The sequence below is a fragment of the Mixophyes fleayi genome, chromosome 7 (assembly GCF_038048845.1).
Source record: "Mixophyes fleayi isolate aMixFle1 chromosome 7, aMixFle1.hap1, whole genome shotgun sequence".
Classification (NCBI taxonomy): domain Eukaryota; kingdom Metazoa; phylum Chordata; class Amphibia; order Anura; family Limnodynastidae; genus Mixophyes; species Mixophyes fleayi.
Window position 1 is genome coordinate 68,277,138 of NC_134408.1, and position 27,927 is coordinate 68,305,064.

The following is a 27,927-nucleotide window of genomic DNA, read 5'->3' on the forward strand; positions in this document are numbered from 1 at the left end:
CCACATTTCCATTTCAGCCACATGCGCGAAACGACGAAGGAGCCGCGACCGCGGTCTCTCGTCTTCAGCATTTTTACCTCTCCATGTGAGGACAGCGTCGTGAGGGACACCACAAGCAAGAGGTTATACAGAAACCCGCCTAGGGTAAGTCCTTATCCTCTCTGCGTCCCACTATCACAGACTTTCACTGTGCCTCTATATCGGAACAGGCATATCATTGGTGCATACTACTAAACTGTGCTTTGAGCCGCGAATGGTGATTTTTATCCCCGCTTTGTGCCACCTATGTTTACATGCCATTTGGAAAGCCACGGCGGAATTGTATCGAATATTGGCACTATTCCTTTGAACTCTTGTGGTGACACTTCTGCCACATCCACCTACTGATGCTTGTTTACCTCCCTCACTGGACATTTCATTTGTTTGCAGTAGTTGTCATTCGTAGACAATACAAGTCCTTATTAGTTGTGCCTATATGCCCTGTCAATGATTTGTCCTTTTCACCCATATGTTTGGGATGTGTTTTATTGTACTATAGCAAGGTTGCAACCTTTGTCTGTAATATCTCTGTGTACAAGAGTTTGGAAGTTTGATTCAACTGTAAATAAATTTACAAAGGTTTTTTTCCTACTGAAGTTCTACCTTATAATTTGCTTTGTGCACCAAGGGGACCCACACACAATTTTTTATTTATTCATCTATTAAGGGTTGGGACCTCCCTTATCATTTCTGGTCCCCCAGGCAGCCCCCCATCAGCTATACCTACAAGGGAGCGCGAACCACCCTTTTTTGTTTATTATTCTACAAAATGATAGCTAGAATCTGATTGGTTGCTATAGGCAACATCTCCATTTCTCAAACCCGCCGGAAAACTGTCAGCTTGATACATTTACCCACTGGTTGGTTTGTTTGCACATGTTTGCAAATGCTCCAGTTAATGTAGCATGATTTACTAAACAGATAAATCACATCTAAGGTTACATGATATTTTGAAAATAGCAATTTTGAACCGCAATGTAGACTTATAAAACTCAAGAAGGCCATATGCCTAAGTCAAGTTTTCGTTAAATTAGTGTCTTTTCTAAATGTAATATAATATTTTGGTAGTTACATTGTTAAAGAGGCAGCTATTTTAAAAGTATTCTCTACATGTAAGTTAGATATTGCCCATGACATCCTTCCAATATCACGTAGAAAGCACATTGTAAAAAGCCTTCAGCCACCTATGCGTTGTGGGTTGGCAAATGTGTTTAGTAAACAATAATGTACTCTTTCTTGTAGCAAATATTCCAGACTTGCCTGTCAATTTGCCTTTGCTATAATGTACTAGTTACATATTTCTATGTTAGCATTTGGAGGGTGGTCATTTGTTTGTCTAAGAGTGTATTAACATGTGGTTCTTATGTATTTCTTCTCACCCTACATAAGAGATAACGCTTATCCCTTTCCTTGGTTCCTCACTCAGATGTTGAGCACACACGCAGAGCGTAAGGTTGCATACAACTCGGCTCATACAGCCACCAGATCGGTAATTGAACGGGTTTCTGGCCTTCTAAAGGCACGTTTCAGATGCCTGGACCGGTCTGGTGGTGCACTGATGTATGGGCCCAGTAAAGTATGCGACATCATAGATGTGTGTGTGGTGTTTCACAATATTGCTATCTGGAGTGGGGCTCCAGGGGTGGAGGACTAGGTTGCTGGGACTGGACGAAGTGGGGGAGCCTGAACACAGACCCCGGGAGACAGATGAGGATGCCAACTTCAGGCAGTATAGGATTGACACATATTTTTAAGGTAAGTCAAATTTATCATATGTGTTCCCTTTCAAAATGTCAAATGTAGAATACACAAATGCTATACGATATTTTAAATGACAAAAGCAAAATGAAAAAAAACTGAATTTGGACACAAACGTTTAGCAAATCATACATGTGTTATTATCTGAATAAAAGATAATCTATAATAAATGTAAGAGAATTAACCATTACTGTTTGGTCATCACCCAAGAAACGAAATCACAAATAGCACTGTCTTAGTTTCTATGTATTGTGATTTAATTATTTACTAATGTATCATATAAATTAAAATTATTCTGCAATAGTCTCATCAATCATTCCTAATGATCTCTCTGCTGCTTAGTACGCTACTGTTCATCCTTTTCTCATACACACCATTAACTCCATTGTCCTTTGTGACACATTTAGACTTACTATCTGTCTTACACATCCTTTATTGTTTTGGCCTCAGCAACAGACACCTCTTAACTTACACTATATTTTCTGGTTCCAAATCTGCTTGTAGTAGGTATATTTTTTATGTTAGTATTTAACCCCTCTTCTCTTGGGCCACGCGTTAGGTGAATTTGTCTCTACTCCCACATATTACACAGCTGGTATTAGTCAAATCTATCTATCTTCACCTGACCTCTGTAAATGTTAGAATTGTATGTGGCAACGCTTCCTAGGGCTGGACATGTTAAAACCACATTTAAATATTGTAACTCTTGTTACAATCAGCACTTTGCCAACAACCCAAAACACAAACTACACACAATCAAGTCCAAAACCTTTGTGTCATACACAAGACAACCCTCTACTTAATTCCTCACATCCAGATTCGCTGCCAGTCCAGTTGAGTGCACCAGTAAAGCACTGACACTATCCACCCTTTTCTTATTCTACCTGCTTCATAAAATAGATAATTTCTCAACATCTGCAATAATGATTAATGCATGCTCAGGCAATGTTCCATTTATGCCACACATAAATACACACTTCGAAACATACTAAATGGTGGTGGTAGACACAGGGCTGCCAAAAGAAATTCAGGGCCCCGGTACAACAAATTCATGGGGCCCCCCTTATAGTCGAGTATGCTAAAAAAAATTGCGACGCCTTTTTCGGACGTGTGGTCATGCATTTGGGGGCGTGGGAAATGCGTCATTGGGGCATGGCTAACACATCAAAATCACTAGGCTCTCAATTCGCCGGAGCGTCACTTATGTCCAAGCACTCCTGACTTTCAGGACATCTAGCACCAGTGTAGTATAGAAAAAAATGCAGTGTGTACACAAAGAGTTCAGTCTTGGCCTGCACCTTACATTAGGCAGAACACTCACCAAAAATTGACATTGTCCCTACTAGAATCACAACATTTCACATACTGTCATGTTCTCTCCTACCTGTTCTTCTCACTTTCACCACCTGTGGCTGCATGTTTCTTTAGTTACGGCTTGTCTGGATCCTGGAATGCTGGGGGCATTATTTGGAAAAAAATGGCTACATTTAGATAATTCCAAACAACTCTGGCGTTAAATCAATAGCATCCACGATTAATAATTAGGCCTTCCTCCAGCTCCAATATTACAATAATGTGCCCCTTCATCATCGCCATGCCTTATGATCACACTGCGCCCTCCATGCTGCTTTTGCCCCCTTCACCTGGCTCCCCTTCATCACACTATACTATGCTGCTCCCCCCCTTTTTCAATCCCACTGTGCCATGCCTCTCCCCCTTTTTAACCCCACTGTGCCATGCTGCCCCCCGTTTTTTAACCCCACTGTGCCATGCTGTCCCCGTTTTTTAACCCCACTGTGACATGCACCCCCTGTTTTTTTAACCCCACTGTGCCATGCCCCCCCTCGTTTTTTAACCCCTCTGTGTCATGCTGCCCCCCCCATTTTTTTACCCTTCTGTGTCAAGCTGCCCCCCGCTTTTTAACCCCTCTGTGCCCCCCTCCCCCCATTTTCCTCCCTTCACTTACCTTTTCTTCTCTCTACTTTCTTGGTCTTCTCTGCTCCTCTGTGCTCCATTGCTCCAGACTGACTGAATGCTGGGCGTGACATGATGATGTCACACCCGGCATTCAGACAGTCTGAATGGAGCACAGAGCAGCAGAGAGGAGGGACGCTGGCGCCGCGATCACGTGAGTATGTTTTTTTTTTCTTTTTAACTACCCTGCTACCCCCACCAACGACCGAGCCCCCCTCCCCCCCCGCAAAAAAAAAAAGAAGAAAAGATAAAGAAAAAAAATGTAGTTTGAAAAAAAAATAAAAAAAAATTGTCGGCGCAAGGGCCCGGGGCGGTCCCCTGACATGCCCGGGCCGGGTAATTAGTACCCGCCCCCCCCCCCCTCTCGGCGGCCCTGGGTAGACAGATCGTTATCTGTCACCACTTGCACACACCAGTCATATGTTTAACTGTGTTTTGGTGGGAAAAAGTCTTTGTTACAGGTGACCTTAGCATTTTGGTGAATATTTTCATGGTAAACCACATGAAATCACAACCAAACTGCACTTTGTCTCTTACATTTAGTAATTTATTATTAGATATAATTACCCACGTGATCAAAGGCAATTATGGTCTGGTCTGCTTGTATTGGGTGTCCCTTGTATTTGTTTATTTTGTAGTTAAGAGGGGAAAGGATTTTACCAGCCAGAATATACAGTGTTAACGTTTATACAGGATCACATGACCAGTTTATTAGGTCAATCTGAATGTAAATAAACACAGCTGTTAGATAGGATCTTTTTGCCAGTAGTGGAAATGGATCTTATTTCAAATTAACATAGAGATTGTCCAGTGAAATATCAAAGCATTCACTCAGTCCAGAATCTGGATGTTAATATCTGCAAGCAGCAGCTGAAACTGTGTTTGTAAATAATAGTTAGGGCCACATGTTACCATTGGAATTCGAAACCCAGCTTCAACATGTGTGCAAATTTTAAGTTTGCAAGCAACTTGCAAACTGATTACCATTATTGCACTCTCATACAACAATTTAAGTGTCCTCACATAGCATAGTGTCCACCCTCCAGAATGGCAAACAAGTCCTGAGTACTCGCCACTGCAACACATTCCCTATGGAGATGGGAAACCTCCACCACCCCTACACATAGGGGTTTCCACCCATGTGCATTTAAAAATATCTCCCTCCACTAAGTGTGTGTGTGTGTGTGTGTGGCAAAATAATGTAATCATAATGAAACTTCACACTGGTGCAGTCTAGGTCCAAGGATGGGAGGGTTTTACCTAAGTAGCACTAGTACTACTAGGCAGGGCCGGATTTACCGCTAGGCAACCTAGACACCTGCCTAGGGCCTAGCGGGTCTCGGGGGGCCCAGCAGGGGACACAGGAGCAATAAAAAAAAAAAATTCGGCCCCTCCCCCGACTCACTGGTGCTCAATGCATTGGTGGTCAGTGGTTAGCAACAGGCAGCCAATCGCTAGGCTGCTTGTTGCTGTGCAGCAGACAGGAAGCAGGACGTCTTCACTTCCTGTCTGCTGATCTGAGGAGCAGAGGAGCGACGCTGGCCAGCACTACTCAACTACAGGTAAGTGATGGGGGGAACCTGCCCTGCATATCTATAGGGGGGGGGAACCTGCCCTGCATATCTATAGGGAGGGGGGGGGAACTGCCCTGCATATCTATAGAGTGGGGGGGGGCTGCCATGAAAATCTATAGGGAGGGAGAGAGGTAGATATGTGTGAAGGAGGGCAGAGGAGGGGGGCTGATATATGTGACTGGGCGAGTTTTGATGTGACGGGAGATAGCTACCGAGTGTAGGTAAGGAAAACAGCTGCAGGGGGGATGGATGCAGGGTGGGAGGTAAGGAAAATGGCTGTAGGTGGGGTTAAGGAAAATGGCTGCGGGGGGGTGGTTAAGGAAAATGGCTGCAGGGGTTATTTAAAAAATAGAGCAGCTTTGGAGGGCATAATCTCATGATTGTCACATGGATGCTCTCTGTGGTCTCAGCAATCACTAGAATACTAAATATTAGTGAGATGAGGCTGGTAGAGGTTTGTATTTGATTGACCACAAATATTTAGATATTGCTTATATATGCCTGTACAATGGGGTACTTTTAGCTTGCCATAATGGGGTGTTTTGTTTTAACTAAAGGGCCTAATCATTCAGGGTTTGTTAACATTTTGCATTTTAATAAAAAAAATTATTTTTTAATCCAGTATTTTTATTGAAATTTTTTAAGATATAAACATACTAAACAACAAAAAGAAAAGAAAAACAAATCACATACATATCGGAATTAAATGACGGAATTTACTAGATTACATTAAAGCATAATAATAATAAATGTGCTATATTCATTCAGGATCATACATCGTACATCATATGATCATACATCATACATAATACATCATACATAAGTATGTTACACCTGCAGGGTTTATTACATGGACTCAGATACTTATTATAAGAACTGTGGTAGCCATACATTTAAGTAGATAGAGCATCTGTACTAGATGACATAGGATAGAATGGAGACTAACCATCTGTACCATATATTCTCAAATTCCTTCAGAGCCTGTCTGCTAGTACAAACAAATCTCTCGTGCCTTATGGTGGTATTGACCAGTGCCTTCCAATTTTTAACCGTGGGACTCGTCGGGGCCAACCACAGCCTCGCTATACAGACCTTAGCCAACATCAATAACTGTGAAATGTACATTTTTGTCAGTTTATTAACTTTCCCCTTCAATCGGAGCCCAAAGAGACAAGTGGCCGGTGAACTAAGAGACACTTCAATTCCAGTAACCTGAATACATCTCCTGATCCTTCGCCAGAAGATTTGTATACATGAACACTCCCATAGAAGGTGCCAAAAGTTAGCACTGATCGAATTGCATTTCGGACAGTTAGGGGTAGCATCCGGGCGAAATTTTGCCAATCTAATAGGGGTAAAGTAGGCCCTGTGTAAGATAAACACCTGTATTTGTTGAAATTTTAATGATGAAGTATAACCTTTAGTACTGTCTGTAACCATTTCCCACTCCTTGTCTGATAAAGGGCCAATATCTATTTCCCACTGATTCCTCAAACCATCCAAATCATCTGCAGTGGATTCATACAGAAGACATGAATACATTCGAGAGATCAGACCTCTATAACCCAAGGCCTGTAATTGTTTCCTCAGTGGATCCACCCCAAACACCAAAGTCTCCCCTTTAAATTGTGTGTTTAGGGCGTGTCGTAACTGAAGGTAAGAATAAAACATTGTTCTGGGTACAGAGAATTCCCCAACCAACTGTTCGAAGGATTTAAATACATTTGTATCATAAAGCTGACCTACCGACACCACACCCAACTGAGACCACTTCCTGGCCCTCTTCACTGTATTCAACTTCTCAAATTTCTTTGCCCCCCAGATAGGAGTATATGGTTCATGGTCAGTTTGTTTCACTATTTTATTACAGATTGTCCAAATCTTAACTGCCTGAATCAGAAGCGGAGGAGCCCGCATACCAAGCCGCCCCGCCAGCAGTGACTGTAAGGGAGTGTGATTAGAATTAAATTGGTGTACCAACACCCAATGTAGCTCATGGTAATCGGGGTCCGAAACCCATGCCTTAAGGTGGACCAATTGAGAGGCAAAATAATATAATTTCAAGTTAGGAAGTGCAAATCCACCAGAAGATCTGGATCTATACAGCGAGCTGAGCTTGACCTTAGCCCTTCCCCCTCCCCAAACCAATGAAATCAAATAGCTATCAATGCATCGGAAAATGGAGGGTGGAATATATACAGGTGACTGCTGGAGTATATATAAAAACTTTGGCTGCACCATCATCTTAATTAAATTTATCCTACCAGAGACAGAAAGTGGGAGCTTCTTCCATACATGAGTTTTTTCTTTAATGTATTTGATCTGGGGCTGCAAATTAAGTTCTACATATTTAGCGGGGGTATTAGAGATCCATATTCCCAAGTATTTGAATTTCGATGCCCATTTTAACTGTAAGCCTTCTGGCATTGTCACAGGACACTCCCATCCCAGAGGGAACACGCTAGATTTATCCCAATTAATTTTTAGGCCGGAAAAAACCCCAAATCCATCAACCACCCGCAGCAAATGTTTTAGGGAAGTGTCGTGATCTGAAAGGAACAGCAGCATATCATCTGCATATAATGCCACCTTATCCTCTCTGTGCTCTGATCTAAGTCCCACAATTTCTCTATCATGCCGGATCTTACAGGCCAGCGGCTCTATTGCTAATGCAAACAGGGCCGGAGACAACGGGCATCCCTGTCTAGTACCCCACTCTAATTGAAATTGTTGAGAAAGATGCCCATTGACACAGACCCGCGCCACTGGATGTGAATACAAAAGTTTAACCCATTTTATAAATTCCGGGCCCACTCCAAATCGGGACAATACCTCCCACAGGTATGGCCACTCCACCGAGTCAAACGCCTTGGCTGCGTCCAAGGACACCACAACTTCGCTCTCAGAAGAGGGTGACCGCACCTGCAGGAGAGTATACAGCCTTCTAAGATTGATAGACGTTGACTTGCCCGGCATAAATCCCGTCTGATCCGGATGAATTAATTCCAGCACCACTCTACTTAACCTCAAAGCCAGTAATTTTGCTAGAATCTTAACATCATTTGACAAAAGTGAAATCGGGCGGTAGGACTCAGGGTACAACAAATCTTTCCCTGACTTAGGCAGCACCACCACTATTGCCTCTGCCATTGAAGGGGAAAGAGTGCCAATCTCACCCAGCTCGCTGAATGTATCCAACAACCTAGACACAAAAAAGGGCCGGTGTTTTTTATATAATTCAATTGGGATTCCATCTACTCCAGGGGCTTTACCATTAGGGAATGACATAATAGCTATATCAATCTCTTCAAGAGTAAAGGGTGAGTCCAAAAACTCCCTACTATCATCGGAGAGGACAGGAAGGGAGATACCATTCAAATACTGCTGTAACGTATCCATGTCATATCTGACCTGTGATGTATATGTATTCGTGTAATATTTATGAAATACCTCAACAATATCAGGCATCAGATACTTCTTAACCCCACTGTCATCACAGATAACCGGTACTGCTGCATCTGCCCTCTCTGCCCTTGTCAGATAAGCCAGGAAGCTACCATTTCTATCGTCCTCTGCATATCGTACATGCTTAGAAAACAGAAATTTACGTTTTGGATTTCTCAAATACATACTCTACCCACTCTCTCTGGGCCAACTGCCATGTTCCCCTTGCAACCTCAGTTTTGTCCGCAATGTATTGTGCTTCTAAGGATTTACACTTTTTCTCTAATATCTGTTCTTTTTGTCTGGACGACTTTTTAATTTCAGCTATGCCAGCAATTAATGTCCCCCTTAGGAAAGCCTTAAAAGCGTCCCAAACTATAGGTGGCCTTGCTGTTACCAGATTATCTACAAAGAAGCCTTCCCACTGTGTCACCAAGGTCGCTCCTGTACCCATCAAGGAGAGCCAGAAGGGATTTAATTTCCAAAAGGACTGGCCTCTATCAATTGCAAAATCAATAGATAGGCAGAGGGGCGAGTGGTCAGAAATTCCCCTAGCCCTATATTCCACGCTCCTTACCAGCGGTACCAGAGAGTGTGAAACCGGAGCCAGATCAATTCTTGAAAATGCATTATGTGATGTAGAAAAGCAGGAGAATTGGACATCTTCTGAGTGCCTCAAACGCCATACATCTACTAACCCCATTTCCTCAACCAGAGCAGAAAAAGCCGACTTAGAGTTGCCAACTACAGCATTTTTCTCTCGCCATCTGTCCACCTCTCCATTTATCACATTATTAAAATCCCCTATACAAATGGCTGGAACCTCTGGAAACAATGCCATGAATTCTCCACATTTCCTTAACACCTCACCATTATACGGTGGGGGTATATATACAGCTAACAGAATCACCGGAACCCAATTAATGACAGCCTTCATCAGTGCAAACCTTCCCCCTGCATCCACTTGAATTTTTTCCAAGGAGAAGCAGAGACGTTTATGTACCAATATAGAGACCCCCCGAGAATTAGTCGTGTACGTAGAGTGGTATGCCCTACCTACCCATGCTTTTTTAAGGGCGAGTATTCTATCACCGTGTAAGTGAGTCTCCAATAGACAAACAATATCAGGATAATTTTTTCTAATTTGTCTTAGTACAAGAGAACGTTTCACAGCATTATTTAGGCCCCGCACATTCCAGGAGAGAATTTTCAGCTCCTTATCAGATGTACCAGAATACATATAATAGTAGTCCCTCTTATCTCACTACCGCGCATCCCACACCCCTGCAGAGCATACATTGACATACTTATAAGCACATATAATCCTTGTCTATATATTTGCGATAACATTAAAACTACCCACAACTTAAATAACTTTAATACTAAACCCATACCCCCACCCTGTATACTCCACCCAACTTAAGTATACCTTAAACCCTAACTAAAATTACCTTAAGATATTCAGCAGGCCAGCACACTACCAAAAAAGGTCACTCGCCAACCCGCAAAATACCATAAGATAGAGGAAGGAAAAGGAAGGAAGGAAAAGGGGCGAATTGAGACAAGAGAGGAAAAGAACGGCCTTAAAGCCATGGGCTCTCCAGCCCATTACATTTTTTTTTTTTTTTTTTTACAGTGGACCTTTCAATATTAGTTTGAAAATCACAGACCCCACCTGAGCGAAATACATTTTTTTTTTGTACCACAGAAGAGAAATTACATTATGTATAGCAAATACCATGCATAATATCAATGACAAATCAGCAATGTCCAAAGGACTATCAGGAGAGACATAAAAAAGTACTCATCCAGCATCAGCTAAGCGGTCCAACCAAACTGCAGCCTCTCGGGGAGTATCAAAAAAGGATGTACGGCCCTCCGAAACCACTCTCAACCGGGCAGGGAAAATCATGGCATATGGGATCTGTAAATCTCTCAATCTTCTCTTCACCGGAATGAATTGAGCCCTGTTCTTTTGTACATCCAGAGAGAAATCAGGATACATTGCTACTCGCTGACCATTGTATTCCACTGAACCTTTCTGCCTAGCCAAGCGTAGAATGGTATCTCGGTCACGATAGTGCAACAATTTGGCTATGAAGGCGCGTGGGGGGGCTCCAGGAGGGGGTGCTTGAATTGGAATACGGTGGGCCCGCTCCACTGCGAATTGGGCTGTAAATGAATCTGTACCAAACAGTTGGATTAACCACTTTTCCAAGAAGGATTCTGGGGAGACACCTTCTGCCTTCTCGGGCAATCCAACCAACCGAATGTTGCTGCGACGCAAACGCCCCTCCATATCCGTAAGCTTTTGTTTAAACAGAGAGGCTTGCGACTCCAGACTCTCCAACCGGCCCGCAACTGGTGCAGAAGTGTCCTCCAATGTAGACACACGTGTCTCCACTTCACCCACTCTCTCCCTGATTTTTTGCACGTCTTGCCGGAGAAGAGAGAGGTCCACCTGCACCTCTCCTATTTTATCCATAACACGCTTTTCAGATGCCCCAATGGCCTGCAGGACCTGCTGTAATGTAACTTCAGGGTCCGCCAGTGGAGCCGACAAAGGGGGGGTAACGGGATGTGATGCATCTCCTGAACCAGAGGCTGTAGTGGAGGAGCGAGCAAAGCGGTCCAATTTTCCCGCTGCGGTGGACTGGTTATGTTTGCCCATAATTTCACAGGAAAGATGGGATGATATTTATCCTATAAGCTTATATGCAACCCTGTAACCTGTATAGCTTTAATTACATATAGGTGTACAGCTCAGATTGTATTGCTAGCAGTGCATTGCAGCCAGTTATCTTCACAGAGAAAGGTATATCTCCTCCAACAACACTGATAATGATAATCAAATAAGTCCAGAGCCCAATTCAGTTACTCCTCACTTGTACAAGGATATAAATGTACCTGTATGAGATGGATATCACAGGCTGTGTTCACCTAGGCCAGTATGTGGTATTACAGAGGCGCTATATCCCAGCAGTCAACTGCCACAAACTGCCACAGACTGCCTGTAGTATTCCTCTACCCAGATGCTCAACTCTTTCTCTCCCAGTCTCGGGTAAAATGGCAAGAGCACTATCAAAACAGGTACACTATGTACAGCAACTATTCGGATGCACAGTTTTGGGTCCAAAAGTTTCTTTATTCCACTATAACGGAGATCAACAGGATATCTGGGATGGAGAGCTTGTAACTGTGCTTGCTACTCCATGCTCGTCCAGGCCACGCCCCTATTTTATTTTAATAAATTTTTGCTTTTTCAAAACAGGACGCCAACTTTCCAGAAGCCAGCGAGAGGATAACAAAATTGCAAAAGAGAAGAGCAAGAACAGGTAAGAGACAATGGCACAATCTGTCTAAATTTGAATGCTGGAGAATACACCTGAACATTCATATTCAGGAGTGTTCCTATACACATATATATTCGGGGGGGGCGCTGCGGCCGTATTAGCCTAGGGCTGCCAGAACCCTTAATCAGGCCCCGTGTGTGTGTGTGTGGCCACTGTCTGTGTGTATTGTCTGTGTGTGTGTGTGTGGCCACTGTCTGTGTGTATTATGTGTGTGTGTGAGGGGCCACTGTGTGCGTGAGGGGCCACTGCGTGCGTGTATTATGTGTGCGTGTATTATGTGTGCGTGTATTATGTGTGCGTGTATTATGTGTGCGTGAGGGGCCACTGCGTGCGTGTATTATGTGTGTGCGAAGGGCCACTGTGTGTGTGAGGGGGGGGGGGGCCCAAACCGATATCTTGCCTACGGCCCCATGAGGTGTAAATCCGGCTCTGCTACTAGGTGAGGAATATGCCATGACTGTATGGCCATGCTGTGACCTAGAAGGACTGAGTTGTAAAGGAAAGGAAAGCACTACCAATCTGACAATGTGAAACTTTGCACAACCATGTCACAATAGAAAGGGAGAATGAAATAAGGTGTTTATTTAATAAAAAACAAAAACAAAAGGTAATATATTCACGTAGCCCACCCAAAGTACAAAGCTAAAATATGTTCAGTTATACTAAGACAAGCCCTAACCCTACTCCAAATCTCTAAATAGGTGTATTTATCAGCAGCAGCTATTTATATTAAATGTGAATACTAGTATTTTAATGTTGGGGATGGAGGGAGGCCTAATTATAAAACATGGGTTGTATTGATTAAACACCAGGGCTGGTTGGAGTTTTCTAAATTACAAGTACCCATTTTTTTCCCAAATAGGGCCTCCAGCATTCCAGTATCCAGACAATCAGCAACTGAACTAAAGACACCAGCAGCCACAGGTGGTGAAAGTAACAAGACAGGTGGGAGAGAGCAAGACAGTCTGCCAACTTTCCTGAATCTGGTGGGGAAGTCCAGAATTTTGGTGACTGTCTTGTTTAGTGAGATTTGGTCCGACTACAAGGACAGTTGGGAGGTATGTCCCACTTCACACTGTACTGCTTGTGAAGGCAGAGCTACGTGCAACTAACAGTATTGCACACAGTATTGCCTGTGTATTTGTCTAACATTTGTCTAAAATAATAGCCATGTTGCATAATAGGGGCTCCCTGTCTTAAATACCCCAGGATCCCCAAGTGTTAATCCAAGTCTGGTTAGCAAGAGGGAGCGGATAGCTGCTCCAAGTCTATGGATAGGACACAGCCTGCAGAGTAAGTCGATGAGCTCTAGGTCTCACAACATTTGGTAATCTTGTGAGACTAAGAGCTTCCCTGCTCACTCTACAGGAAGTTCCCACCCTGATGGATGTCAGCAGCACCAGAAGCATAGATAATTACAGTGGGCTGGGGGTGTCATAATGTGCCTTGGGGGTGGCGTGATAAATGTAATGTTTTATTTTAACTGGCCACATCCACAATACAATGTGGTCACGCCTTTTTCGGTGCCGCGTTGGGGTGAGGTGGGCCTGTGGACTTCAAATGCCAGGGCTGATTTTTAGTCCTAGTCCGGCCCTGATAGAGAGTATAAGATATAATTAGCCAAGGGAAGGCTGTCAGCTGCAGCAGATTTTCCAGAATGGCTGCAATCAGCACAGAGCACCTGGGTCCCAATGCTCACTAGCTAATTTAGCATTACATTTGGAACAGACCATATATTTGGCACGTGTTGCTTTACTTTTATCAGCCCTCATAAGAGAAGCAAAAAAATAAAGTCACGTACAGACAGAATAGGCACAAATACACAAGATACTTTTCAGAAGGGAGAGCTATAATCTTTTTAACATTAAGCTCTACTTCGTATATGTGCCCACAATACTTATACTTCTCTATCCAGCATATATAGAGAGAATAAATGATACTTAGCAGGGAGATGTGTGTCAGCGGTTGCACTTCCTCCGAATGGCTGCTGTGTCCTTTCCTCCCTCTGTATTTTGACGCCAGAGGGAATCTACCACGTGCTTCCTCAGCGGGGGGAGGGGTGGCTTTCTTACACAGCTCCCCTCCGCTGGATCTCTGCATTTCCTGCCCAGAATATCAGCGATTTCCACTTCTCCAGTAAGTGGAATCGTGTGATATTTGCTACTCTGTCCCCTGAAAAGCGCTGAAAAGCACGGCCATTACCCCAAGTTCCACCTCCTCTTTTCACTGAGGAGGGGACTTGGTACGCTCCACTCCTTGTCATGGCACCAAGGAAGGGCAGGAGTACCGTCGCTCTTTGCCTGTGGCAGCGCCTGACCCTGCTAGCAGTGTGAGAGCGGTCTGTGTAGACCGCTTATCACACTCAGGGCCGGATTAACCCGAGGTCTAACTGGGCTACAGCCCAGGGGCCTCGGGCATCCAGGGGGCCCTTGACAGAGCTCAGCAAAATTATTGATCGGGACAGGGGCGGGGGCGCCCCCGGCCCGATCAATGCTGAGCTCTGTCACTGCAGTCCTCCTTCTCCGGCGCTCAGTAATCTCCTTACTGAGGAGATCTCGCGAGAGTGTCACGAGATCTCCTCAGTAAGCAGCTTACAGCGCGCCGCGGAAGGAGGACTGCAGTGACAGGAGAAGGTAAGTGCTTGGGGGGGAGGGGGCGGTCGGCTTACAGGGGGGCCAGTCTGCTAACGGGGGGGCTCATGGGGGAATGGGGGCCCCCTTAGCCCAGGGGCCTCCATTCCGTTAATCCGGCCCTTATCACACTGTGAGAAGTCTCACTGCTCCATGTGAAAAACTGTCAGCGGGAGCCGCGGCTCCCCTGCTAACAGCTGCTTCTCTGTTCTCGAGTCTGCTCTGTATTACAGAGCCAGTCGTGTGCTAGTCAACAGAAAAAAACTCTTTAAAGAAAAGAAAAAGCCTAATTACAGTGAACCCTGTTCACTGTGCAGCTCTTCAACTTCAGCCCATACTCCTTGGGCACCTACTTCAAACTGAGTTCTATTGGGAGTTGGCGGGGGGATGGTCTGTCAGCAGCTAAAAAAGTTAATTGTTTGGGTGCCAGACTCCTCCCTACCCTACTCAACCCCATGGTTAGCAGTGTCCCCCAGATGGATGAAAGAGAAAATGTAAATAGTAAATGTAAATAAATAAAAACATGCCAGTCCAAATGTATGTGCTTTTTTCATATTAATTAAAATTTAGGACTCCCATTTTCCAAAATAGAAAAAGTGTAACTCAAGTTTTGGGAAAAAAGATTGTTCAATAAATAAAAATTGCCACATACTTTTAACTCATATTTTATTTATGACTATTACCATTAGCAAACAACCTATAACTCAAGCAATAAAAATTACATTAACATAACCAAACTGCAATCAAAACAAACCAATTAGCCAGATACAGAAAAATGACATACAGTATAAGTAAGGGGAGTGGGGGGGGGGGGGAGGGGAAGCAATCAGAGTAAAAACTCACCAAGGCTGGACAAATAATAGAAATCTGTCCTCACCCAGTAAAGATATATACTACTGGAGCCTAACCTATAGAGGTAATTTCTCTAGATCTCAATGAATATATCCCTTCCCTGACTATATAAATAGTTCTCCTAGTTTTGACTGATTGGTGTGGGAGACCTGGCTGGTAAGACAATTATTTAGAATCCCATAGACAAAGTAAATGTATTCTTTCAAACTGCACCAGGGGCAGGTTGGGCTGGGGGGCATTTGCTCCCCGGGCCGGTACTATTGTGTATTGTGAACTACCTAGGGCTGGGTCACTAGACCACCTACATTTTATTCTTTTAAAATGTTCCTATTAGGCTGCTGAGTAAAGTCTTGCCCCCTGGCTAAAATTTAGCAGCCCTCCCCTGAGCTGCACCTAATAAAACAATTTGTTTCATCAAATGAAAACGACTTGTGTGTTGAACAATTGATAGCCCTGTTAACGATAGCCCTGTTAACTTCCAGTTAGACCTCGTATTATGGTGAACAACTGTAATGATCTATATGGATAAAGTAGTTGTAGCCCTCTACACCTTTCCCATATACTACACCTTTCCCATATACTGGCCATACATGGACAGATCTAGCAACTGTGTCCATGTATAAAGCATTACAATGAGTATACAGCTTGGCCATAAATGTACCTAGGCCAAGTGCCAAGAACACTGTTGGCCCAATATATGTGATGTGCAGCTTATCACAGAGAAGTAAACAGAAGTGGGTGCTGAACATTGCTTAAGAGGCATTCCTGAATGCCCCCCCTAAGTAGTTTCATAAAAGGAAAATAGTGGCATAGTCTGGAAGTATGAAATGTTCTCCTAATTGTAAGTGCACATGATATTTTACATTTACTACAATGAAACATGCACTTGATCCATTGGAGGCTGTGTTTTTCTTTATCTAGCATGCTCCAAGTATTATTCGCCATAATATGTTCAAAAATTTGTTTTAATGTTACATAATTGCAAAAGATATTAAATGGTATATAAAATGGTACCGATCAGATCATACCACATGATGATTGGAGAATAGTAAACGAACCCAGATTCCAACTCAAGGCATCTACAAGCCTCTATCGATACAGTACCTGAGACTATGAGACGGAACAAGTATGGTTTTTATGGAATGGTACCCCAGAGAAAGCTGCTTCTCTCCAAACAAACATATCACAGTACACCATAGGTTTGCAAGGTTTGCAAGGTTGACTCTGAATGAAGCTCAAGTCATCTTAAATAACATATTCTTGACAGATGAGACCAATCATGTATTTGTTTAGTCTTAATGCACAAGTCTATGTTTGGAGAAAACTAAAACACAGCATTTCTCCACAAGAAACTCATGCCAACTGTCAAGCACTGTGGTGGAGGAGTGATGATTTGAGGTTGATTTGCAGCAATAAGGCCTAAATGACTTACAATCATTGAGTCCTGAAGCAGTCTTCTTTAAATAAAAATCATAGGGGTCTGTTTTATAAACAGTATTAACTTTAACACTGCCAAACTTAATACGGTTTATAAAAAACACCCCCCCCCCCCGCCCCCCTACACCTTTTCTTTTACCTTTTGGAGTAACAGTTCTACTTTGTCCTGGCGCAGGGTCCTCGCATCGTCTCCTTAAGAGCAGCAAACTGAATGTTGGTAAGTTAGCTGTGTGGAGAATAAGACTGTAGACTCCTCTCTGAAATGTTTCCTGTCACTTTTTGTGTAAGTCTTCAGTTAGTACATGTCGCTGTAATAGCCATTGTAACTTTGCTCTCTAACTCCCTCTTGTGTAAGACCCCCTTGAGCAAAGAAACATCACTGCTTGAAGATTCTGACTGATGCCTACTGCATACTGTGACCAACAGATAAGAGCTTACATTTTAATGCATACCCAACTGTCCTGTGTTGAACCCAATGTCTCTGTGTCAATGCTCTGCCCGCTACCCAGCAGTCCTGATCCATAGTAAGCGGTCAGAAGGTACTAGCTGACCCACAGCAAAGAGGCACTTTAACAGCTAGACCAGCTACCCAGAAGTAAGCAGTGTTGAATGAGCCTAGTGGTGGCAGCCGAATTGTCCTACAACTATTGCGAAGTTGGCATTCACAAGTTTGCAAGTGTCTGGTGACACCATCAGGAGTGGCCAGTAATAGTCGGCTACTGATGTTGAGAAACAACCCAGATAACCCGCATAAGAAGAACATCCCTTCACCCTTCTTCCTCCAAAAGACCGGGTGGTGAAGTAAGCCCATTCAGGCACAACCAGTACTATACATTTACACAGATCAAACTTCTCCTAGCACACAAATAACGTTGATCCACCGACAGACTACCAACGCCACATATGTAGAATGTATTCTTATGTTCTATGATTTAGCTTTCTACACTGTCGCGAAGAGCACTCACCTGAGCCTGTGTGACGCGTGTTTGACACAGGGTTAAGCAAAAAACAACCACCTGGTCTGTCTAAAATTATTAAATCTGTCCCTATCTATGCCACACACTAGCTTTGCTGTACCAACTATGCCACCACCAAGGTTGTTTTTATGAAGAGCTGACACTCTTATTTAGGAAGCCTTTGGTCCTCCCTAGAATTAATCTAGCACAATTTACTTTAATCAGAGTTAACATAAATCACCAAATGTTCTCCTTGTTTCAATTATGTAGCGTCTTGACCAAACTGTAGCGTGAATTTGTAAGAACACAGAGACTTGAACTTATTAAGTGTAATTTAATATGGAAAATACATCCACAATGCTTAAGATAAAACAGGTAATAAAAGGCATAGAAATATAACACAATTGTTTCTTATAAAATAAAAAGGATAAAACACAGAATTGATAACTAACTTATAATCAAGTTTCTGGTGCTGGGAGAAGCAGGAAAAATCGGACACTCTTCAATCAGATTGACTCCCCAAAAATGAAGTTTGTCCCTTCAAAACACAGGTTTTTAAGCAAAATGAAATGGGATAGTCTTCACAGGGGCAATGTTTAATGCTAATAGTGGGTTGTGGCCTGGGACACTTTTTTTTTTTCCATCACTATTTGCATGTTGCCTGATTTACTAACCAATTATACTATGTGATCTAATTTTTTTGTAGAGCGTTACATCGATCCAATTTTATCATTAATAAATCCCCTATGACTCTGCCCATCTTTTGATATCAAATACAGTGTATTCACAGAGCTTACACATTTCTTTAATTTCTCTGTGGGGCAGAATTCTTAATTCAATATATGAGCTGCTCTTCATCATGCTATTGAGGAATATGTCGTTGATCACTACTTTTATTGATTTTAAGTGGCATATTTTAAAACCGATTTCCTTTTGTCTATATTACATATAGCCTATGTCAGCACATGGCCTCTTTGAGCCAGACCACATGCTGAGCGAGCGGTACCTAAAAGTCTATTCAGGTGTCACAACCAGGCTATATCTCACCATGTGAGCTCTTTGAAGCTGCCCCCAAGGTGACACTTCTATCTTCTCACACTGGGATGTGCAAAGTCATCCAATACATTTACATCAGACTCTCAGACTTCACATTTTACACTTTAACTAAACTTATCAATGGATTAATTTGATATAACCTATTTACACTGCAGTTATGATTTATCCCTTATAACTAACTGCAAGTTTTCTATGTTCACGACATACAGAAATTCTGTACAGACTCAAGAATTATGCTCTGTCTGGATTCAACCACCTAATTAATACATTTGTGGGGTATCACAACATCCATGTTCTGCTACCTTTATGTTTTTTTATAAATATACTGATTATATCTTCTTTTGTTTGACTTAATGTATGTGGCTGTCACAATTCTAGGTCTGCAGCAGTGAGAAGCAGCTTCACTTTACAGCCTTGGAGTGTATTTGCACTTTTCATACTGAGATATTAATTCTTATTCTCTGCAATTTATATGTAATATTTATTAAAGAAGAGTATTTAAAATGCAATAAAATTACACAATAATCAAAGTAAGTAAACAAAGTTTGTCTCTACACAGTGCCACATATGATGTGTGTCATAAGCAGCAGTGGCAGCGACATGCCCTACTTCTCCCTGGGCATGCCGCACTTTCCCTGTTCCGGCAAGCCATTTTTCACCCGCCGATGCAGTCACCTGGCACTTTGCCGCTGTAACCTGATAGTGAGACGATACTCCCTTTGGCACTCTGCTTGCTACATCAAGCCGCCCTTTGTACCGATGCTATTTATTGCTAGGTCTGTTGCGTGGGAGGAAGGATAGGTTAATTTATAAAATGGGAATACTATTAATTAAATGTTGTGGCTGGATGAGGAGAAATAGGTATTTTTATTCAATGTGTATGCTATTAAATGTAATGTTGCAACTGGTTGGGCCAAATAATTGTATTATAAAATTTGAATATTTATAATATTCCAAAAATATTTAAATATTAATTTAATGTTGGGGCTGGTTGTAGGGGTTTTTAAATTTCATGTACCTGTCTTTTTCCCAAATAAGGCCTCCACATTCCAGGATCTAGACAAGCAGCAACAGATCTAAAGACCTAAAGACAGCAGCAGCCAGAGGTAGAGAAAGCTGCAAGAACAGGTAGGAGAGCGCAGAACAGTCTGCCAACTGTTCTAAATCTCGTCGGGCAGTCCCAAATATGGGTGACTGTCTTACTTAGTCAGGATTTGGTCTGACACTGCTCTGCTTGTGAAAATAGAGATGTGTGCACCAAACAATAGTGCACACTGTATTACCCATGTATTTGTCTAAAATTAGAGCCATATTAGATCATAAGGGCCCTTCTCTCTTAAGTGCCCTGAGCCACTCATGAGAATGAGTACCAAATGATGCAAGCAATTTCTAAGAAACTTACATTATTAATGCATTATAAAATACATTATTTAATGTGATCTTTAAGGAGTATCGGCAATAAAAGCTATGTATTTGAATGATGAGTGTCACAAGTGGATGCGAGTGTCGTGATTGGCTCACATCTACTTATAGGCTGATAATACAATTTGGCCAGGAGTATCCATAATTTTTAATACACATTAAATATAACATAAATTAGTTATATGTTTTATGCTTCAATACCTGATTAGTGTGCACCTTTGTGCAGGTGACAGGTATTCTGTACATGTTATAGTTTTTTATATAATCCCTGCTCCCTGGAATCGTTGTCCCTCTTATTTTCTTGCCTAGTGTTCTATGGAGCGGTGGTACTCATTAAAACGATTACCAGATCCTCGGCAACAGATACCCCGACAGGAATACACCGAAAGTGTATTCCACGACAGACTGGTAATACTGACACGTTCAAACACTGACCTGAAACACTGCCGACGAATGAAGAACCCGGCAGGTAGCGAAGACGTCACTTTCAAACTGCACACTATGCGGCTTTTAACCTGCCTTTTTAAGGAGGCGCCGCCTGTAGAATCTATTAGGCTTTGTAAAGAACATTGCACAGGTGACGCCTCCTTAAAACTGGGGTACAGTCATGTTGAATAGAAAAGTAATTCCCTAAACTGTTGCCACAAAGTTGGAAGCATAGCATTGTCCAAAATGACTTGGTATGCTGAATCATTAAATTTACCCTTCACTGGAGATAAGGGGCCTAGCCCAAACCCTGAAAAAAAAGCCCCATACCATTATACCTTCTCCATCAAACTTCACAGTTGGCATAATGCAGTCAGGCAGGTGACATTCTCCCAGACCTAGACTCGCCCAATCTGACTGCAAAACAGAGAAGCATGATTCGTTACTCCACAGAACACGTTTCCACTGCTCCACAGTCCAGGGTCGATGTGCTTTACACCACTCCATCCGATGCTTGCCATTGGTCTTGGTGATGCAAGGCTAGCATGCAGCTGCTCGGCAATCGAAACCCATTCTATTAAGCTCTTGCGGCAGTTTTTGTGCTTACATTAATGCCAGTGTAAGTTCGGAACTCTTTAGCTATGGAATCAGCAGAGCGTTGGCGACTTTTCCACCCAATGCACCTCGGCAGTCGTTAACCCCGCTTTCATTTTACGTGGTCTTCCACTTTGTGGCTGAGTTGCTGTTATTCCTAAACGCTTCCACTTTCTAATAATATCACTAACAGTTGACCGTGGAATATCCAGTAGGGATGAAATTTCACAAACCGCATTATTGAAAAGGTGGCATCCTATCACAGTACCACGCTTGAAGTCCCTGAGCTTTTCAGAAGGACCCATTTTGTATCACAAAATATTTGCAAATGGAGACTGCATGGCTAGGTGCTTGATTTTATACACCTCTGGCATTGAGTCTGATTGAAACACCTCAATTCAATAATTAACAGGTGTGGCCAAATACACTATATGAACAAAAGTATCTCCTGATTTTCTGTATGAATCTTTTTGTTAGTTTGAATTCATCCCTTACTATACAGGTTTTTTTAATAATGTGATCTCACTTTCTCAGTTATGCACGTGATACAGATTCAGTTAATACTCAGCAAAAAGAACCTGCTATTTTCAGACTGCAATGCACCTACAACACAAGGAATCACTATTCTGCTAAGTTTTTATTCATATAGTTAGATCAAAGATATATGTGGGACAATGTCACATAATTTGGAACATGAAAATGAATATGGTGAGGCCATTTAAATTTTTTTTTTTTGTAAAACTGAACTTTAGGAAAATTAGTAAATAAAAGTATAACACCATACAAAGCAAAAATATTGTTTGTGCTCAAGCACCCACAGAGCTGGATCATATGTATCCATATACACAGTATATAGTAACTATGGCTTAAAATAGCAAAAGTTAAAGTAGATTTTAAAATGCATTTTTCGCTGGTTGTATAGCCATGTGTATGCATGTTTTATTTGTGTATACTCTGTTCAAAGTGTTAGTATATTCAATATATGTTCTTAAAGTACACATCCCTGGATTCATTACAAATACAGATTAAAGTTGCATTAAAGTGACTAGGAACCACTTAATCCAGTTTGCAAAATATCTACAACACAACAGTCACTGGGGTACATTTATTATTTAGGTAAGCATGCAAAAAAAGGAGCTGTAACCATAGCAACCAGATATATGCTACTTTTTTCACTCTTACCTGTGCACTACTTTTCATAAATGTCCTCAACTGTTTTCCAATAGAAGTAAATTAAGACCTTTCACTTGGAAATTCTAGTTTCATGGTACGAGTGGGGTGTCCTTGTCTAAAGGGCTAATACTCATGGTCAGTTGTAGAACCACCAGTGTTCCATTATCTATATTGCATGCAGAGGAGGTGAACACAGTGGCATAATTTATCAAAATAGTGATCAACACACATAGGGCATCATTTAGTGTTAGGAGCAATTCCAGTTAAAGGGTGTAAATTAACACCAGGACAATCTATGCTGCAATTCAAGGGATGCAAATTCAATTTATTTGCACATAGTGAAAATACTGCCTGCTTCTGCACTTAGCACAAAACAGAAATACTTGCCATTTTAAGAGTTGGGCTAAGATGCACCCCCCCCCCCCCGCCGCCCATCTAAATCTGTCCACGCATGTTAAATTTGCCCTTCCTGTAACATAACACGGTTTGCCAAGGTGAAAAATTGCACCTTTAAATCTACTCCTAACTGTAAATCAAGCCTATTATATACGAAGCATAGGATTAGGACACATCAGATTCTCCATGTTTAAAAACAAATAAAAAAATAATAATAAAAAAAAGAACACCTCAAGCAACTACAGGACAACTAAATCCAAAAATGCTAATTTTCATATTTAAAAGAAAAAAGTTGAAATGTACAGTTCAGCCTTAGCTTGACTTTTTATTGCGACTGTGGAAAAAAGTCAGATGTGGTAGAATTTTCCCTATCCTTTTATCAAAAAACAACTGAAATCACATCCCATAAACAGTGCTAATGTAAACAGACAGACATTAAGGGGCCTACCTAACTGTTTCCCCATGGTTTAGGCATAATTTAGTATCCTCGCTATTTAACAAAAGCCTAACACAGGAGATATCTCCTGCATTAGACTACGTATCGCATTAAACCGCAGTCTCCATAATTCTCAATGGGGACATCGGTCTGGGACAACTTATCAAACTTCGAAAAGCTAGGCTAGGTGTAGTAGGGTGTTAGCCATTCTGCCCTATGGGGAGAGCATCGCAGGAGAGGGACCGTCTAACTCCTCTCCAGCAGGCTTTGTGTTCCCGCCTCTGTTAAATAAAAAAAATGGTGCTGTGCCTGCACATTAAAGACTCCAGGTCAGATGCCGGAGTTGTTAGTATAGTAAAGTCATTGTTGGGACAGCCTCTTATCGGATGTGTTGACCCGGAATGACTTTTTAATAAATGGCTGCAGTTTATCATCCTTTATCATCACAATAGGAGATACTTAATATCAAGTGGGGTAGGGGGATTGCCGCCATTAATAAATAGTCTACCAAGATAACTGTAAGCTTCAGCACATGCTAAAGGAATAGAAATACCCCACATTTTGCTAGTACAGAGAGCACAACAATACATTCATATGCATAAGATATATAGTTTCCTTTATCGAAGTAATTTTAAGCTCCATGGTACAGGAGAATTATTTAGCAGCATCTGAAAGGCTTATGTTTCTATGAGCATAAACTAGCTTTCTGAATCACAGTCTATGCTATGTCATGTGTTTTATCTAAAGACCATTTTCATAAACTATTCATATAGCAAAGGGAACAGTGGTTCCGCTAGTATGTGCAGTTTTTAATTCTGTTTCACTAAGGATATAAGGCCTGTATGCAGGAGTCAGTGTTCAAATTAACACTATATTAATTTTAAACGGTCAATCTAACTGTTACTCTGTCCCGCTACCTTTTACCACCATAACTTTCAAGTGAATTTGCATGATGTATTCATAATGCCTGGGAAAATGTCCCTCCAGTTTATGCAAATGAGCAAAAATATTAAAATGTCGAAACCAAAAAAAAAAATTAGTTGCATAGCGTTTACAAAATATACATAAGTCTCTTAATCAATTACAAGTGTCTCTAACAGTGTATTCTTTACCCACAAATATATTTAAAGTAACACTTACTTTTTTGGACTGACATACACAGGATTATCTGAACACTTAGCAAAACTCAATTAATCAAGTGTACAAATATGCAGCCTGTACCCACTTGACCCATTAACAAAGTAGAGCCTACTCTGGTATCTGCTATACAAAATGAGCCCATTTGTGGCAAGCATACAAAGAGTCCTATTGTAGTAACCATTATACAAAACTGAGAACTTTCTGGTGGCCAGTATATATAACAAATCACTTCCTGATAACAAGTGTAACAATCAGACCCCTTCTTGTGACTAGTAAAATTAGGTTAATGTGGAGACTATAGTAACAAAGCTAAGTTATCATCATCATTTATTTATAAAGCGTCACTAATTCCGCAATATGGTTTATGTGTATATCAGGGTGCTCATTTCAAATTTGAAAACTATTACTCTGATTGTCTACCAGAGTTCCCTGTGGGAATGACTTGGAGCAGTGGAACCTGATCCAACCAATAATTTAAAACAGAAGACTGTGAAGAGGGATACTATTGGAGTTTGTCCCTAAATACTAGTGGACATATATTGGTCACCAGGGCAACCTGGTATCAAGAAGATAGATAGATAGATAGATAGATAGATAGATAGATAGATAGATAGATAGATAGATAGATAGATAGGATACTGTTTGTTTCTAGGACCATTAAATTAAAGAGAGGGATATTTCAAAAGTCCAAACTACTAAAAACTTAACGTTATTTAAGTAAAAAAAATATAGCCATATCTGCCAATTCTGTTGTCTAATATACACATTTTGCTCTACTGATGCTTTTAAAATAATAATAAAAAAACAAACTTTACACTTGTTGTAAAATGATTACTTTATCTTGATAAATAAAATAATCCACAAGAAATCAATTTTGTAAACAGCAATGGCCTATCTTTGTGAATAGCAGTAAGCTTTATAAGGTAGATGTATGCAAACATTATATTTAAGCACATCATACCCTACCTACAGTGTGACCAACTGATTATCCAGAGCCTGAAGGAGATCTACTTTAAAATGAAGTAGCCAGAGCAATCTGTACAATGCACAGATGGCATAGCTCAAATAATGTTTTCTTTTATAACATATTGGGGAGTATTCAATTGTCGGAGGAAACGTTGAAAATCCCGCAGTCCACGCACTATTACCGTTATTACGGTAATAGTGCGCGCTAAAACCGTCACTACGGTAATTTTCTCGCTGAATCCAGAACGGTAGTAGTTTTTACGCTGCGGGACTTCCGGACAATTGAATATGCCCCATTGTATCATGTTTGAAACAAATAATATAGAGGAATACAAACTTGGTGGTAGGGCAGAAGTAGTCAACATTATATTGCATCCAATTATTTTTTTTAAACAAAAAGTACGATTCAGTTTAGTAAATCTTAACTTGATCTAACACCTCACATATAGGTGGAGTTTACATGAGTTTTCATAAAAGTCAATGTAGATACACAATTGATCACTTTATTACCATGCACTGCTTATGAATAACAGTTAGAACACTCAAACACAACTTCTTTACGGAGTAGCTAAATAATCTCTACTATTGTTCCAGGGGAAAACGAATATGTTTATTTTGTGTAAGAGATTTTCTAAATACCAATGCCATGTTTATAAACATACATCTTAAAATACAGACATCAGGGTTGTCGGACAGGTATAAGTCTGGATTCAGCCTGTGTGCCATATTCAATATATATGTCAAAGGAAAGTAAGATTAACATATCTGTGTACATTAATGCCCTCTTGTTGAAGACCTATGGTGCTGAATAGCATGTACTGTATATTGCAGTAAGCCACCAGATCAGAACACACATGTAAACAGTTTTAGATAACAAGTGAACAATGTATTAGTGCATGCATTTTTATAGAAGGTCCAGGTTGCACAGAATGCCAGTTAAACATATACTGAGTGATACTCCGTTAACAAAGTCGTCATACTATCGTATGAGCAACTATTCCTGAGCATCACTGTGAGACCGACTGGTAACTGTTGAACAGATGGCAAGAATCGCTGTCGCATGATTTAAAATGCTTTATGCAACTGTAGATCGTGCAAACAACAACATTATTGCGGATATTTCCACTAGTTTTGATACCCATTTTGTGGGACAATTACATGTGCAATAATAGCACCTAACATACAGTTTTATTATCAATATGAAAATACAATAAGAACGGAACATACACAAATATTCACAACGTCTTAAACAAAAATAGAATATTTTAAAAGTACATCTATAATCATACTGCGCCCACTGACCTCGAAGTATTTAAAGAGATAGATAGATCTATCAATCTATCTATAAAGGCGATTTCGCTTAATACTAGATGGATAAAAAATAGAATCTAGCATTGAAGCATACACATAAGTAATGCACGATGACTCTAATGAAATGCCGTATACGTACCTATTCTACGATGTGCACGTACACAGCTGCAAAATCAGCAAACAAATGGGGTTGCTCCTTGCAGTTTAAGCTTCGCACCTTGTTTTTCCTTACAGAGAACGTGTATTGTTAAGCGTTTAATATCCAGACTAAAAGGTAATTGAAATACAAGTGTTAAACCTCCGATTTCTGAAATCCTGGGCTACAACCTGATTTCCACTGTGAGATTATTTGCTGTCTAAGATGCTGGAACAGTCACCAGGGTTGCATAGGAAAAATGTAAGGTACGCTATGATTGGTGAGTAGCATCTTCTTCTTCATTGGTCAGAGACAGTCATCTTCTCATTGGCTGAATACGAAGACAGTGTAATGTACTCGGCCACGCCACATTATGTAGAAGCAGATGTAGAAATGTTAAGTGTGTATGTTGTTCATACTCCATAGTTTAGAAATACCAAATTAATTGTGTATGGATCATACTTTTAGCTGTTTAATAGGAATATTAGCTCTCCCACTTATAACTACATAGCAACATGTTTCTACTATAAACAATATTGACCTGATTCATTAAGGAAAGGAAAGCAAAAAATATGAGTAACTTTGAACCTTGGCAAAACCTTGATGCATTTTAAGAGGAGGTAAATTTAAAATGCGGGAACAGATTTATAATTGTGGTAGAGCATGTCCAAGATCAAACTTTAATGTATGTAAACACAAAGCTATCAAGTTTTTCTGTCCTACATGAAAAAACAGCTAGTATATTCCTTATGTGCAAAATAATAAACTAATTTGCTCCCTTTGCATTGTAACATGTTTTGCCAAAGTACAAAGTTGCTCATTTTTTTTTGCTTTATTTTCCTTAATGAATTAGG

The 27,927-nt window shown here is 41.1% G+C and overlaps 1 protein-coding gene across 2 annotated transcripts in view; it reads right to left on the minus strand.

Annotated features, from left to right (window-relative positions):
* HECW2 (HECT, C2 and WW domain containing E3 ubiquitin protein ligase 2) overlaps window positions 1-27,313 on the minus strand; it is a 423,985-nt gene extending 396,672 nt beyond the window's left edge. For both annotated transcript variants that reach the window (XM_075179947.1, XM_075179946.1), the window contains exon 1: window positions 27,077-27,313. The gene's annotated coding sequence lies outside the window, so the exon portion shown is untranslated. The remainder of the gene's footprint in view (window positions 1-27,076) is intronic.
* Window positions 27,314-27,927: the final 614 nt, after the last annotated feature.